This window comes from Thamnophis sirtalis, unplaced genomic scaffold (genome assembly GCF_051295495.1).
Source record: "Thamnophis sirtalis isolate CommonGarterSnake01/CBP01778 unplaced genomic scaffold, rThaSir2_p1.2 scaffold_1, whole genome shotgun sequence".
Taxonomy (NCBI): Eukaryota; Metazoa; Chordata; class Lepidosauria; order Squamata; family Natricidae; genus Thamnophis; species Thamnophis sirtalis.
In genome coordinates, this window is record NW_028261381.1 from 51,937,673 (window position 1) to 51,952,924 (window position 15,252).

Genomic DNA, 15,252 nt, shown 5'->3' on the forward strand with positions numbered 1-15,252 from the left:
TATATGATGCAAGTATATGGGAGCCAATATACTCAAAGTCATTAAGTCATTAAGATTTAAACAGTTCACGACCTAACTATCTGACCAGATTTATGATGAAGTCATTCTAATGGGACTTAAGATAATGGATAGTTCATAAGCTGGCAACCCTCTTGGTGATGTGAAAACAGGACAATGCAACCATCCTAAGACATTTGTAAGGTGGGAGGAAATCTAACCAGTCAGTATTAATAGAGGCTATACAACACCTACCACTAGAATATCCTACCAAAGCACTATCTGATCGACTGTCACCAGCAGAGGGCAAAAACATCCAAAATCTTCAAATTTGTGAAAGTGGGACATATCAACAGAGACCGCGAAAGCCCAAGTAAATTAAGCTGAACTTAAGAGATGAGGAAAAAAAATCTTTCCAATCTAGACTTCCCTAAATTCAGTTATAGATGCTACTCCAGTCATGAGGAGAGTTCATGTGATAGAAGATGAGTATATAATGGCCTGAAGAGATAGTGGAGCCATGATCTCTGCTATAATGTACGTACATCACTTGTCAAAAACCAACATTCAGTCAAGGTCTTAGTTGAGTTTTAATGCTTTTTGCAAGGGGATAATGGAAATTCCATTTTTAATCCCCCTTTCAGTGCTTAATTAAAGGTCCCATAGTGTCAGTAGAGGTCTCCTTATAAAACCCATTTTTCATCAATATGAACTTGATTTGCTATTCTCCAGTGCTAGAAAAGCTATTTAATCTGTGAAGAACCACATTATGTAATTAATAATTGTCTCTTCTCGGCAACTATATAATCCATACAACCATAATTTCATCAAGTTCATTCCAGCCAAACCCAATGCAAATTAAAGTAATGGTTCTTAATATAAAGATGGCCAATTGAAAAATTAGATTTCCCTTACATTTTGAATTATGATGTTATAAATAATATCCAAGATAGGTACACATGATGAAATTTAGGTTTACCTGTAATTTGGTAAAATAGTGATTAAGATGCCCATCATCCTATCACAAGGTTACTGAGTAACTGCTTAATATTTCTATTAAGCACTATAAACCCATCAATCCCTGTGGCAGTCCTCTTTTAGTCAAAATCCTTTTCCTTTCAAGACCAAACTCCTTGATCTTTATTCTATACCAGTTTGCTAAATAGTCAGGCATTTGATTTTTCTCCATTTGTTGTTCTTTTTAAAAATGTATCAGTGCAATATCATGAAATTAATTGATTTGTATTTGCATTTTACTGTTTCATTCTATCGAACATTTAAGCAAAGTGATACAAAGTCTTTGCTGCAACTTATTACAGAATGCAAATCCTACAGGGCATAATTTTATGACACAGGAAGCGCAGTTCTAAGAGAGGGAAATAATTCAATGATGTGCATTTATTGAATCATTAGCAGCTTCATATTCTAGCCAAACAATTTCTTCTTCTTTGAATAAAGTGCTCAATAAATACGGTCTATATAAAACTTGGTATAAGAAAAATCTTCAAATACTAACAAGTCAGAATCCCAAGTATGATAAAACATACTGAGTGCACCCTCAAAATACCTAGTATTCCATTTCTTGCTGATACTTCAGGGACAAAAAAAGCCATAATTCAGGAAATGCAATAGCTAAAATAAAATAAAAACAATGCCCTGGATTTTTAATGGGCCATAACTGTATAATCATGACATCAGAAAAAAATAATGCAATAATCTTTAGCAATGCATTTGTCTTTAATTCAGTGAGGTTCTTAGGTTCATTAATTTTTCTTGGAACATTAGGCAGAAATTGATGTTTCTAATGTTTAAAATGTAAGTAGTAAAGACAGTATAGAATTTAAAACATAAGATATGAATTTAAAAAAGCATGGGAGAACAGGGCTGCCCCTTACCTCAGATAGCTTCTATATTGGACTGTGGGAAGGTTAATGGGACTAAAATGTAGGAAGAAGCCACTATATTCAAATCTCTTGTGTTATGAATCACATTCACCTAGTCTCCCCTTTATTAGATCCAACCAGAATTTTATTCTATGGCTTCGGATTCTCAGACTATTTTTCTTCTCAAGAGAATTTCAATTTAATTCTGATCACATGCATAGAACTTTGCCTACAGGGACAAATAAAAAAGCCTGCCCTACAGGGTCAAGCATTAAGCTCTTCCACGGTTTGTTTAGGCACTATAATATTTCCTCGGCAGATGCCACAGTATTGTAGCAACTCTGATCTGAAGTTGCTATTAATGAAATGATGAAGACACACAGAGACATTGAGGTGATACTCCTCCATAAATTCTATGAAGCCTCACTTATGGCTATCTGAGCAACTACGGCTATATTGGTATTTTCATCAGGACACTTATTGTGTGTGTTAAATGCCTTGTATGGTACATTCTGTAAGACATGCTGGAGCTTAGGTAAAAAGTGAGCAAACATGGCAGATACCAGCCTGGACAGCATTGAATTTTTCATCAGTAGGAAATAGCATTGTCTTAAAAATTGACATCTAGACTCTAAATACAAGATAATGCACATTCTAATAAATAAATACTAATGTATTATAATGTACTAATAAATTACATGTTCTCTTGTGAAACCTTCAAACCTGGTTCAGCTTAGTTCATCAAAGCTCATCAAGGCTAAACCTGGTTAGTATTTGAATGCACAGGAAATATCAGGACTATAAGCAAGATCAAACAACCTGCCAAAAGGGAAATTGGACATACTTGGGGGTTGGGGTTTAAAAAAAAATTAAGATGACTAATATGACTGTGCAATCCAGTCCTACTTTCTATTAATATGCCATACATGTTGCATATCCTTTTGGTTACACTGTCACAACTACCCACTAAAGATTCTGAACCTCCTCAACCTCTTCATATCTCACATCCTTCACTTCTCAGTTCCCATTTTCTGGAATATAAACTGGGAAAAGATGCTCAGTCTTTTGTTACTTTGGTAATTACTTTGCTCAATCATCAGACTCTGCAAGGATTATCATGTAGGAGACAGAGGTTAGAAGAGATAAATTCAAAATACTGCCCCTTCCCAGCTTTCATTTTGATAAGTGCTTTTTTAGGAAGTCATAGGCAAGGAGTATGCAATTCAGCCTGCTGAGATCCTATTTAATATTATTTTTACTTCAAGTGCTACACCAATGCAAATGCTTTATTTTCAGTCTGAGCTATTAAGTCAATCACACAAGAATTTCACTAAAGTACTAAAGCAAGGCCAAGTTTTCCCAAGATCAAAGATCAAGACCATCTTCATCTTTTCTATTGGATACTAGAAGATGTGCTACAATATTTTTTGGAACAAGAGAAGATAGGCTTGATTTGTCCAAATTTCGTGTGGGGGCATTTTAGTGAACCGGCATGTATTATCATGTACCACTGTTTTATCAACTGATACAATTTGTCACCCATGTGCACCCTCACACTGGAAGCACTGCTGAGTTATTTTTGTTGCAATCAAAGTGATGACCCCTCCCAAAGGATACAAATGATCCCTCTGCACACAGTGGTTCAAGCAGCAAAATAGTCATAGAACACACCTGGAACATTAACATCATCAAGTATAAAAACGAAAAAGATCCTTTGTATCACTGGTACCTACAATGCGGTTCCATAACTTAAATAAATTAAGTTGTTTAGACTCTTATTCAGAGGGCTAAAGGACTAAGAAGAATTAGGCACTGAAAGCAATGATATTAAGGTATCTCAATAGGGTCATCAAGCTGACATGTTTCACGACCTTCTTTGGCTACTGTATGAATAAGAATAAAACTTAATACTATGAATATTTTCCTCAGGAAACAAACAGGTGTAGGTATATTTGATCTCTGCACATGGGATGGAAAGAAACTACTTTATTCATACAATTTAATTTTTTTAATGAAATAAGTTTATTGTTGTATGACAAGAACTAAAGAGTAGGTGGCTCATGATAAATCCAAATGAAGATCCTTTGACTGAAAGCAGATGATGATTACAGAAAAAGATGAGGCACTGAAATTAAAAATAGATAACAAAGAATGGTGAGGTAAAAAATGTGATTTCAGTTTATTTAATCACCCTAATCATCACATCTAATTGAAGATTCCTTGGAAATCTGGACCCTACAGGAATGTCTTCAAAACAGGCTACATTAAGGGCCAGCTGAATATCTGATGCTTTTAGGGTTTAAGTGCGTGACTACTATTTTAGCATGAATAGGCAATCAATTCTAGCAAGATATACAAAAGGGGTTAGAGTGACACGCCAAATAATAGAAGGCATTGGGGCAGCAGTATTTATAAATATGAAATGATATGGAAATAAATTAGGGATTGTGAAATTGATTTTGTATTATTTGTAATATGACTTCAGCAACAGAACAGTCAATGCCTGGAATGCACTACCTGACTCTGTGGTTTTTTCCCCTAACCCCCTAAACTTTAACCTTAGACTGTCTACTGTTGACCTCACCCCATTCCTAAGAGGTCTATAAGGGGTGTGCATAAGCGCACCAATGTGCCTACCATCCCTGACCTAATGTCCTTTTTTATTTGTACCCTTTTCATGTATTCAAAATCATGTTTATACTTTTATCTGTTATCTTATATATGCTTGACAAAATAAATAAATAAATAAATAAATAAATAAATAAATAAAAATATTTTGCATATTGCTTCCATTTTAACATATACTGTGTTGTGTGGTTTTTTCCCTAGTTTTCTAGTTTCAAGGTTTATGCATCATATATAGTGTGCTGACAGTAGAATGGGACACACATCTAAATAAAAATATCTTCTTAGTAGTACCAGAGGAATGTTTGAGGCTGGCCAATGTTAGCTTGGAAGATAACATAATTTTCATTCAAGAGGACAAAGATAGAATTTCAGATATAATATGATGATCCTAAATTTTATGAGTACAGAGTGACCTTGTAGGGAGTGGGGAACAGAAGAATCCATTTACTTCAGATTACAATGCCCCAAATCACCTTGACTTTCCAGTCTTAACACTTGGAGAATTTTAAGTGTAGCCTCCAGCATAGTACATGGAGTTTTGCTTGGAAAACCTGAATCGGTGAGCATATAGTGGTGCCTAAGCATAATGAAGATCTTTGTTTCTCAGACAAAATACTTGCAGGAATCTATAATAGTTTTTTAATGCTAAACTCTCTGTGCAATGGTTTAATCAACTAATTACATATCAAGTTTCTAACTGGATTTTTAGATGTGCTTAAGTAAGACTGTCAAGTCTTCTTCGTTATCTTAAATAATAACTTCCAACTGGGTAGTTCTTAAGTGAGGGAGAGGAAAGGGTAGTGATAAAGAAACCATATTTTGCATGATATCATTTTGCACCTTTTTGGGGGTATGGCTGATCATGTAGGACTGAAGTAGCTGTGCAAAATGTGAGAATCTATATCTGATTTTGAACAGTTCTGCTCATTTTCAAGTGTGAAAATTCTAGATGGCAGAATTCTAGATGGCAGGATGGATATTTTGCAAATTGCCATTTTGTCTTTCTGCCAGCATAATGCACATAGGACGCCACTAGGTGAGAAGACAAACAGAGTCATCAATTAACTGAGGACATACAGCTCTGACTCAGTTTTTAACTAGACTGGTATTTACAGTATTTTCTCACTTCTAGACATTGGATTGAATTTGGCTGATAAAGGTTAACTATCTGACATTTCAACCAGACATGATTGAAATAATGATGACTGGCATGTCCTGTGATTGAAGTGCAGAGAATTGGTTGTAAACTGATAAGTTTCGATCTTTACTGATGGTCTTCACTCAATTCTGATTCCTTGGGTCCTTCTAAATCCATATACTGCTTTCATATCTGTAACCTTTACTGGGTGAAATGGTACTTCACAGGGCAAAACTTTTTCAACCACCCCAAATGGACTAACCTACAGAGTTACAGGACTATTACTCCTGTGTGAATGAGTTTGGAAAGTTCGTGCCATTTCAAAACATGCATCAAAAGATAAAACTTTTTCAACCAGGGTACTTCGGATTAACTTACAGAAGGCTGGAATTCATTACTCCATTACTGTGGAAGTACAATTTTGGAAAGTTCTTGCTATTTCAGTGAACACTATGGTGCTGTTTAACACTGCCACTATGCTGCCACAGTCATATGGTCCTCATTTACAATGTTCCATTCCTATAAGACATTGAGGAAGCCTGGGAAGCTTGCAGGAAGAAAGTCAGTAGGGATCACGTGACCATGGCTAATAGCAGGAACATGATGGCAGGTCTGGGACTTGCATTCTCTGATTAGGTAAGGAAATATATTTGAAAGGATGACCCAACAGCATATCAGTTGTCTAGTTAAGCATTAAACATGGATATTTATCCCAGTGTTGCAGCTATGAGTGCTTTTTGCTACAGGTCATCTTGGTGCTTCATGTTTAACAAAGCTAGATTTTTTGGAGTCCAGAAGACAACACAATAATGTGAAGTAAGAGGGACAATGTCACATACGAAGGAAAAACTAGATCTTTCTTTCCCACCCCCACCGGGAGAGCATGCTTGAGTTTATTGTTGTTTTGCAAACTATTTAAAGACTTTGAGTCTATTCTAGACTCTAAGTAGGAATGTACTTCCTACTTAAAAATGGCAGAAACTTGTGTTGCTGCATTTTAGTAATTATTATTAAGCTGGAACCTGAGCTCTTGATTGTAAAAAGAAAGGTGTTCAGAGGTGACATGTGGGACCCTTCGGCCTCAAGTGTCCATTCTTATGATACAATTTTTGCATCAGTATATTTAGTACTGTATATTTATTGAGTATATTTATTACTTACTCAAATACTTTAGCTTGAGTTTCTAATTTAGCTAGAAATATTTTGAAATGACTAAGCACCTTATTATTTATGTATCTTTGCCACTGATTAAATTAAGGCAATACTTGTTTCTTCACATAATTAAATTAAAGGGAATTTCCCAAGATTAGGAAGAGGATCATTTAATTGAGAAAATTAGAATTCCTGAGCAAGGAATATAGCCCATTCTGAAGGGTTAAGTTCCGCCTACTTTTAAATTTTTTTTTTTTAAAGCTGCAACTTGTTTCCTCAGATAAGGTCGCATCAATCCCTCATTTTTATCCCTTGATTTCATCCAATTTCCAGTCTACTTTGAGAGTCCAAATACAATAATTTTACACTGGAGAATAAATCAAATTCCTAGTCCAGTATTGACACTCTTATTTTTAATTCTTTTCATAATTATCCTCAATATGTCATTTTTCTCTTTTTTACGTGACATGTTGAATTTCACTGAGCTGCTTGCCCCGAGGTTCCTTTCCCAGATATCTTCTCTAGCTCAGACCTCACCGCGTCTATAAACAACTTACAATGTATTTCTTCCTCATAATGGACAAGCAGGCCGCCTTTGCATTTTATGCGACCTGCTGTATGAAATCCCCTTATTTCTCAGCCTCAGCCTCAGCCTCGCCATCGCTCCACGCGGAGCTCAGCAAGCGCATCCCTCACGTCTGCCTCGCCCATGCCGCTCTGCTTGGAAGGCATCAGTCTGCCAGGCCCCGCCTCCTCGACGCTGTTACATGTAAGGCTCCCGCTACCCAATCAGTTCGCCCCCTGCCTCTCTCGTGCGCCTCTCGCCGGGGGTTGCTGTGGTGACGGACTAAAGCAGAGGCTTTCCGCCAGTTCGCGAGTGGGGAGGAGGAGGGTTGATTTATTCACCGTGCAACGCAAGGTGCTGCAGCGGCTAAAGTCGGAGCCGGAGCCGGAGCCGGAGCCGTGCACAACAAAGGTACCCAGCCAAACGCTCCAGGTAACAAACGCGGGGAAGCTGGCAGGAAAGAAGACCAACCGAAACCGTTTTTAAGAGGAAACCAAGGCGAGAAAGGGGCGGAGGCTGATATGTCAGAATAGAGGAGGGGATAGTTTGTGGGTTGAATTTCTATCTCCGTGGCGTAGCATGTGGGTCCTCCTCTTCCCTTACTCGCCGCCACGGTTGTCTACACCGAACGCGGAGCTTTCTTTTTCTCCATTGTGTGCATTGCACGCAATCGATAAAGCGCATCCCGGCAATTACAGGGTTCTTTTTTCTCCCCTTATCCGCGTGTCGCGTGTTTCGCGTGTGCATTTGGACTGCTAGAGATGGCATAAAGTTGGGTCTTGAGTTTCAGCTGAAAAAAGGGAGAACGAGGATGCCGATCTGGTATAGGCGTAGCGCTGCAGGACGGAGAAAGAACGGGGAGAAACTTCTCCCTTGGGTTTGGATTTTGTGTTTTGCATGATCGACTCTTACATGCGGGGATATGAGTTTTTTATATTATATGTAGTGTAAAAACTCGTTCAAAACCCCTTCGCTATGAGGGGGATTAGGCTTGGGGGGGGGGCGTTCTGGCTTTCCGTAGTGGTGTAGGGGACTGCTGTGTTCTGGAAAGAGACTCACACAACCATTTAAAATAAAAGACCACCTGACAACCGAAGCTCACACCTTCCAATTGTCATCTTTCTCCCGATTCATTTTCAACTTCGGTTGTTTTAGCTGGAATGATTTATGTTTCACGATGCTAGCTAAGATTTTTATGAATGATCCAAGCAAGAGCAACGTCACCTTGCATAGATCAGACCAGGAGGCTCTGTTTCAGGAGTGACTTTACTATTCCTTTTAAAAAATGTTTCTTTTTCCTGTACAAATAAAAACACCCTCTCCCTTTGAATAATTTTTTAAAATAACTATCACAAAGCACCACATATGTGAGTACATTTTCCCCAAAAATTCTAATTCCAACATAGCGAGTGTTGTATGATATAAAAGAGAAGAAGGATTTCTGCAAGTTGAAAAAAAATGCTTTGCTAGGAAAGCTGGGAAGAAGGGATTTTCAGCCAAACCTGCTTATATTGACCTAAGCCTGCAAGGCTATAGCAGAGGCTTTGCTACAAAAGCAAATGGCTGCATAGAGTGAATTGGAGAGAGCTGCAAAAGGTTAGTGGGCAGGCAGTGCCTTCCCTCTTTTGGATGCTTTTCAGCTCTTTTCCTATTGAACTAGCAAATAGAGAGCATTTCATAATCATTATGGTAATAATAATAATAATTTCTTGGATCATTATCATTCTCTTTCCTCCTGTTTACTACTAACCTGCCAAGCAACTAGCTCAGGCTGCATCTCTTTCATACTGTACTGTCACATTGCAGAGGCAAGGCAGGGGTTCCAAAATGGATTAACTCCTTTTCTGGCTGTGTCTGATGCTCAACAGTCTGTTTCTGTAGTCTAGAGACTCATTATGTATTTTCTACAGCTATTGTCTTCTTCCTAGTCATACTTTCTGTTACCATTCCTCGGCTGATGAATGCATAGATTATATACTGTAGTGTAGATCAAAACCGAGGTGAAATGACTACATATGGACAATAGATAGGCTTTTCCTTTGAGACAATTTACAAGCCTGTGTTTGCTGTCTTCATCTATTTACATTAGAATCAACAATATATCCTTCTTTTAATTTTTCTCACCCGCCCTCCTTATAAAGACTGAAAGATTAAATATATAATAATTCACAATCAATCACTAAAACTGTTGTATCTCAGCATTACAATATAGACTATCTGGATACTAAGTATGCTTAAAGTGGGGAGTGGGAGGGATTTGCATTTATGGATGGTATTTTCACTGATTTTGTACTTTAAAGACTGGAGTTTATTATATAGGCAAGAAAACAAGCTGAATTAATTCATCTTTGATTCAGGATGTTCTTACTTTTCAAAATATTGTCCCCATTCTCAATATCTGCCTTAAGACTTTTTGTGACTGTGGCAGAATATGGATGTAATAAATAAATTACGCTTCATTAGATTTATACCCACTCATTATTTTAACAATTAATTTTCTACATGTGGATTTAATGACAGGTATGTATTGGCAAGGTCACCCATATGAGGGCTAGAATCTAGAAATATAACTATTTTATTAAATTATGGAAAGATATGAAATAGAAATAAAATTCCAAAGTGATTTAATAATGACCAACCAAAGTTAGAAGTACAGCTTAATATAATAACATTGTAGAAACTTAATTTTAAATTTAATATTCCTTTGGTGTTTGGTGTTTTTTGGAATGATAGAAGAAATTGTGAGTGTCATGTTTCCATAAAGATAGTCTGGATGGAAACACTTCTATTCAAGTATCATATCAAAATTGGTCTTGTGAGGTTTATTTACTCTTACCCTTGCTATCTAAATTGTTGCATATAACATGTAACAGTGATGGCTAATCTTTTCCGGACCGAGTGCCCAAAATGCTCGTGCCTGAACCCCCAAAATGCAATGCATGCAGGCTCTGTGCATGTGCCCTGCCACCGCACATGTGTGCATGCTCCCTCGCATGTGCCCCGCCCCCATGCATGTGCAGCTCCCCATGTATGCATGCACACACACCCCCACCTGCGCCCTACTCCCTGTGCTTGAGCAGCAGAGACTCAGCAATCAGCTGGCTAGCGGCAGGTGCACGCACATGCATGGTGAAGCTGAACTGAGGCGATGGCGCGTGTGCCCACAGAGAGGGTGCTGCGTGCCACCTGCCATAGGTTTGCCATCACAGACATATAAGATGGGCTTAAATGAGATTCCCTTGTATGGTTGGAATAAAAGGGGGTTGATTTGACATACTAAAATAATGTACAAGATTTATAGTGATGATAATATTCTGCATCATTTTTTCTCTATTAATATTTCTAAGTGTGAAATTAGATGTAGGTTCTAGGTCATGAATTAGATATGTAATTCATGGCACCATAGGTCTGTAGGAAACTTATTTCAGCATTTTAATTATATTTTTGGCTATCACAGTACTCAATGTCATTCCTGGGAGAGGACCATAATTCAGCAACAGAGCACATATAGAATAGCTTTTCCCTATCAAGTGTTCTCCAGATGTGCTGGATATAGTCTTTGCCACTACCTCTGGGGAAATTAAATCTAAAACAATCTCAAACGATGCCAAGTTATGATTCTTTGTATTTAAATGGGTTAAAAACAAACACATTTGGCAGGTGCTGGATATAGCACAAACAACTAAATATTTAAGGCAACTTGCCTTACCTCTTCGTAAGTTGGGAAGCTGCGACTCTGAGATGCTGTTGTATTATAACTCTAAGCATCTTCGTCATTAACAGTGCTTTGAAGGAGTGGAGTTTCAGCAAATTCCTCACAACTGACTAAAAATATTGTCCCATCACCAAGTGAATATTAATACTTCTCAAATTAGTTTCTACAGGTGGAAAATTGGGGTTTATTGAGATATTTTTTATCCTGCTTTTATTACTTTGTAAGGAACTTAAGGTAGTAAACATACATAATTCCCCTTCTTCCCCCTATTTTTCACCACAATAATAACTCTGTGAGGTAGATCACTTCTATTTTTTATGTACAATGAGAGCTTATGCACCAGACAATCACACTTGTCCAATAAAGAATTCTGAAGAATTCTATTCTATTCTAGATTGGGTTGAGAGAGACTGGCTGGCTAAAGTCACTCAGCCACTTTCATGTCAAAGATAGAAATAGAACTCACAGTCTCTTGGTTTCTATGCCAGCAAAACTATTACCCGAGACTGGCTCTGGATCATAACAACTGGCTTATTACAATTGGACTGTGTTAACTTGAGCAGCAAAATGTCTGGGACAACCCTGGTTAATGGAATCAGGTTATAAGAAGGTTTTGTATGGAATATGGCTAGTTGGAATACATGATATTTTATTAAAAGTACTGACAATATGGCTTAATTTCTATTTTTACTGACATATGAGAGATGATAGTCAAGAAGGCATCCTTGGTGGCTACTGATTTTCTCCATGTCTAACTTGAAAACCTTCATAAAGAACATTTGGGCCACACTCTCTGAAATTGCAAAAATATCTCAGAAGAACACAATGGCAAATGTTTTCCATATTCTTGTCACAAGAACAATGTGGATTGCCTATGAAGTTAGTAGGAACTTCAGGGAATCTCTTCCTTTACATACATTTATGTCTTCCTCAGAATGGAAATGCAGATTTGCAGGTGTTCATGCTGCAAATCTAAAGCCAGCTATCCTTCTGGTATCTGTGTGTTTGCTGCATTGTTGCAACACCCCTCTCTCCCTCTAGACAGTAGATGATGAGAATATTAGCATGGGAATTTTCAATCTCTTATCTGATTTTTATGTACATAAATTGTGACCCGTTCTTCAGGCAAACTGCTGATTTGAGATTCTCTTATGGATGCATCCATACACATTGTATGCAATATTGTATATCATATCTTTGTTGCATAAAAAGCTGAAGCTTCTATTTAAATATAAGCTGATGTAAACACACATTTGTATGCTGTGTAAATTGTCCTGTTCTAATTAAATACCGTCTGGTGTAGGGCTTTTAAGGGTCAGTAGGTTTACTACCGTGGTTTGCTGGCAAGGACATCTCACAAATGGAAATAAGAATAGTATATGTTTTCCCTAATAGTAAAAATAGTTTGATGTGGAAGCAATTACTCAAGAAAGATGGTGAGTTTCCTATTGCTCAGTGGGTGACAGAGGAGTTAGACAACCAGCTGTTCGGGGGTGTTTTAATTTGGATTACTGCAAAGAGCAGCAGCTTGGACTCACTGGTCTTTACGGCTCTTTCCAATTTCATGGTAGCATGATTCTATTCTATGTACTAGGGTCATATGCTGAGTTAGTATATAAGGTGCATTTAAGAAAACTATACTCCAAAGCATAATTAATTTTTTAAAAATATGTTATAATGCTGCAAAATTGGAGTTGCAAATATCTGGTCAACCATTAGATGGCAGCAAAAAGCTACATCTGTAATTGCTACTAAAATCAACTATTACTCAAATATCTATGTAGATTCTCAGACTCCACACCCATTTGCACTACTCAGGTGACCCTGATGACACAGATAGCCTCCAGGTAGCCTTAAAAATGCAAATGACCAGCTATCTGCAAGGAGTATAAACCCTTCCGTTCCTCACTATCCAGTCAGAGCTGAAGAAGCTTTTTGGGTGAGAAGTGAAACATCTTTAAAGAAAAACAAGAAAGTCCAGTTGCTTCTTCAAAAAGCACCTTTGTTATTCAAATATGACTTTTTGATCAAAGATTGATTATAAAAAAATTAATCCAAATTAATCAGCCTAACAATTAAAATGCAGCAAATGAATTCCTTTAATCGAAGGATGTAATCTAATCTTTAGGAAATATTACAAGGTAAAAATGTCTTTCTGAAGATCAAGTCATGATAATTTTGTGGTCACATGCATATAGTTCTCATGGGAAGAGTACAGAAATGATTTGGTAGTTTTACAGTTGTTGGGAATTCAGGTTTTTTTAAAAAATAATCCGCTCCAGGACATGAAAGCTGCAAGTGCAAATTTGTCTGCAGTTTCCTATCCTACATCCACTTAATGACAACCAAATCTTCCTGTTGAGTGTACCTATCTTGATCACATTGACATTATATTATTAGATGTTCTTTTAAATACATGTAGGTATATATCTAAAAATATTCTGGCAGATATTTATTCTAACAGTAGACAATTCAATGTTCTTTCAGATGTTATGCTCTTGAATAGGCTGACTAGAATTGATGGGAATTTGTCCAAAATTTCTAAAGAAGACAAATTTGCTTATCTATAATGTATAAATTAAAGGATCCTGGCTTTAATTAGAAAGGTATTTCTCTTTTTTCGGTGGACTGCCTCAACCTAGGCAGCCTCCAGATTTGTGGATTTTAACTTCCAGTGTTTTTAGAAAAGACCATGTATACTGGAATTTTTTTTATTTGAAACCCACAATTTGCATCTTACCCAGTTTGGAGAATCAAATCAAATCTTTATTATGGTCAGAGACCAACATAACCAGTTTGGGTCTTGGCAATTTCCCTTTCCTCTTCTAAGGCAGAACTGAATCTTGTTTCACAGCTCCTCTTATAATTTATTCGGGAGAATTTGCTTTCCCTATAGCTTGGTATCCTTTCAATGCACTAGAAATTAAATTGTAGCCATGTCTGTTAATATATTATTTTGATTCTTGGGGATTTCATGAACATTTCATGTAATATTATTAGCAAATAACTTTGCTTTTTCTTGCTCCTGAGATATTTTTCAATTTCTCTTTCTACCATAGGGGTTTTTTTTTGGTTTTTTTTTAGTTTCAGGGGCTGAGGGATATCCACTGTTTTTCTGTCAGATGTGAAAGGTTAGTGCCACATGTTAAGTTCCAATTAAATTGATTTATTGTGTATCTCTGTGCATAAGAATCTAGTCAACTAATAATTAGCATTATTTTGGAGCTAAATAAGGTTTATTAGAATTCAAGAAAGGTTGGACTTAGTGTCCTTGTGGCAACAGAGAGATTCTAGGCTATCTTTTGACTCTACTCATCACCTGCCACTTCTTCTCCTGTATTTGCTATCCAAATACTAACTACATCAAACACTAGTTCACTGGATTGTGTACTTTGGATTATGTACTTTGAACTGGAAGATGCAGGTTCCATGGGCAGTGCAAGAAAGTATATGCATTTTAAAAAAATTCTTACAAGTCTGAGTCAATAGATCTTTTATACATTCTTGTTGGGAATTATCCAAAAGATCAAGTAATAGTTGCATTGATGGTATATATGAAATCACAACTACCAATGGGTTAGTGTGAATGTAAGGAAAAGAACAATATGTTAGAAAGATTTTAAAAAATAGAAAAACAATACTATATGGTATAATTATTAAGCTGTTACTCCTACCCAGGAATATCTACTGAAGTCCACAGTAGCTCACTGAGGGATTATTCTTGTGGGAAAAACCTGTAAAACTAGCATTTTGAGTTCCTTGAGAAAAAAAATTGTATAATCTTGTCTTTTTAGAAAATTTTCAGAAGAAGTTGTCTTTTTATAATAATTTTATACCTCTATGGAATTTTAAGAGACGATCCAATACGTCGTGGTTTTAAATACATAAAAGCAGTGTATATCAAAACTTTACAGCACATATAAACAATGGTGGAATTCAAATAATTTAACAACTGGTTCTCTGCCCTAATTATTTCTTCCAACAACCAGTTCATCAAACTGCTCAGAAAGTTAACAACTGGTTCTCCCGAAGTGGTGCGAAGTTCTGCTCATTTTTGTATTCAAGTCTCATTCAACTCAGTGGAACTTAACTTCCTAATAAATGTATGTGAATGCACTTCTAAATATAATTTTACTATTATATGCAGGAGAAATAAATTTTAAATGAAGGAATG

At 36.7% G+C, this 15,252-nt stretch overlaps 1 protein-coding gene across 1 annotated transcript in view; it reads left to right on the forward strand.

Moving 5' to 3' along the window:
• The first annotated feature begins 7,671 nt into the window (after positions 1 to 7,671).
• Positions 7,672 to 15,252, forward strand: part of LOC106553648 (uncharacterized) — a 105,065-nt gene continuing 97,484 nt past the window's right edge. The window contains exon 1 of the mRNA XM_087711860.1: positions 7,672 to 7,795. The gene's annotated coding sequence lies outside the window, so the exon portion shown is untranslated. The remainder of the gene's footprint in view (positions 7,796 to 15,252) is intronic.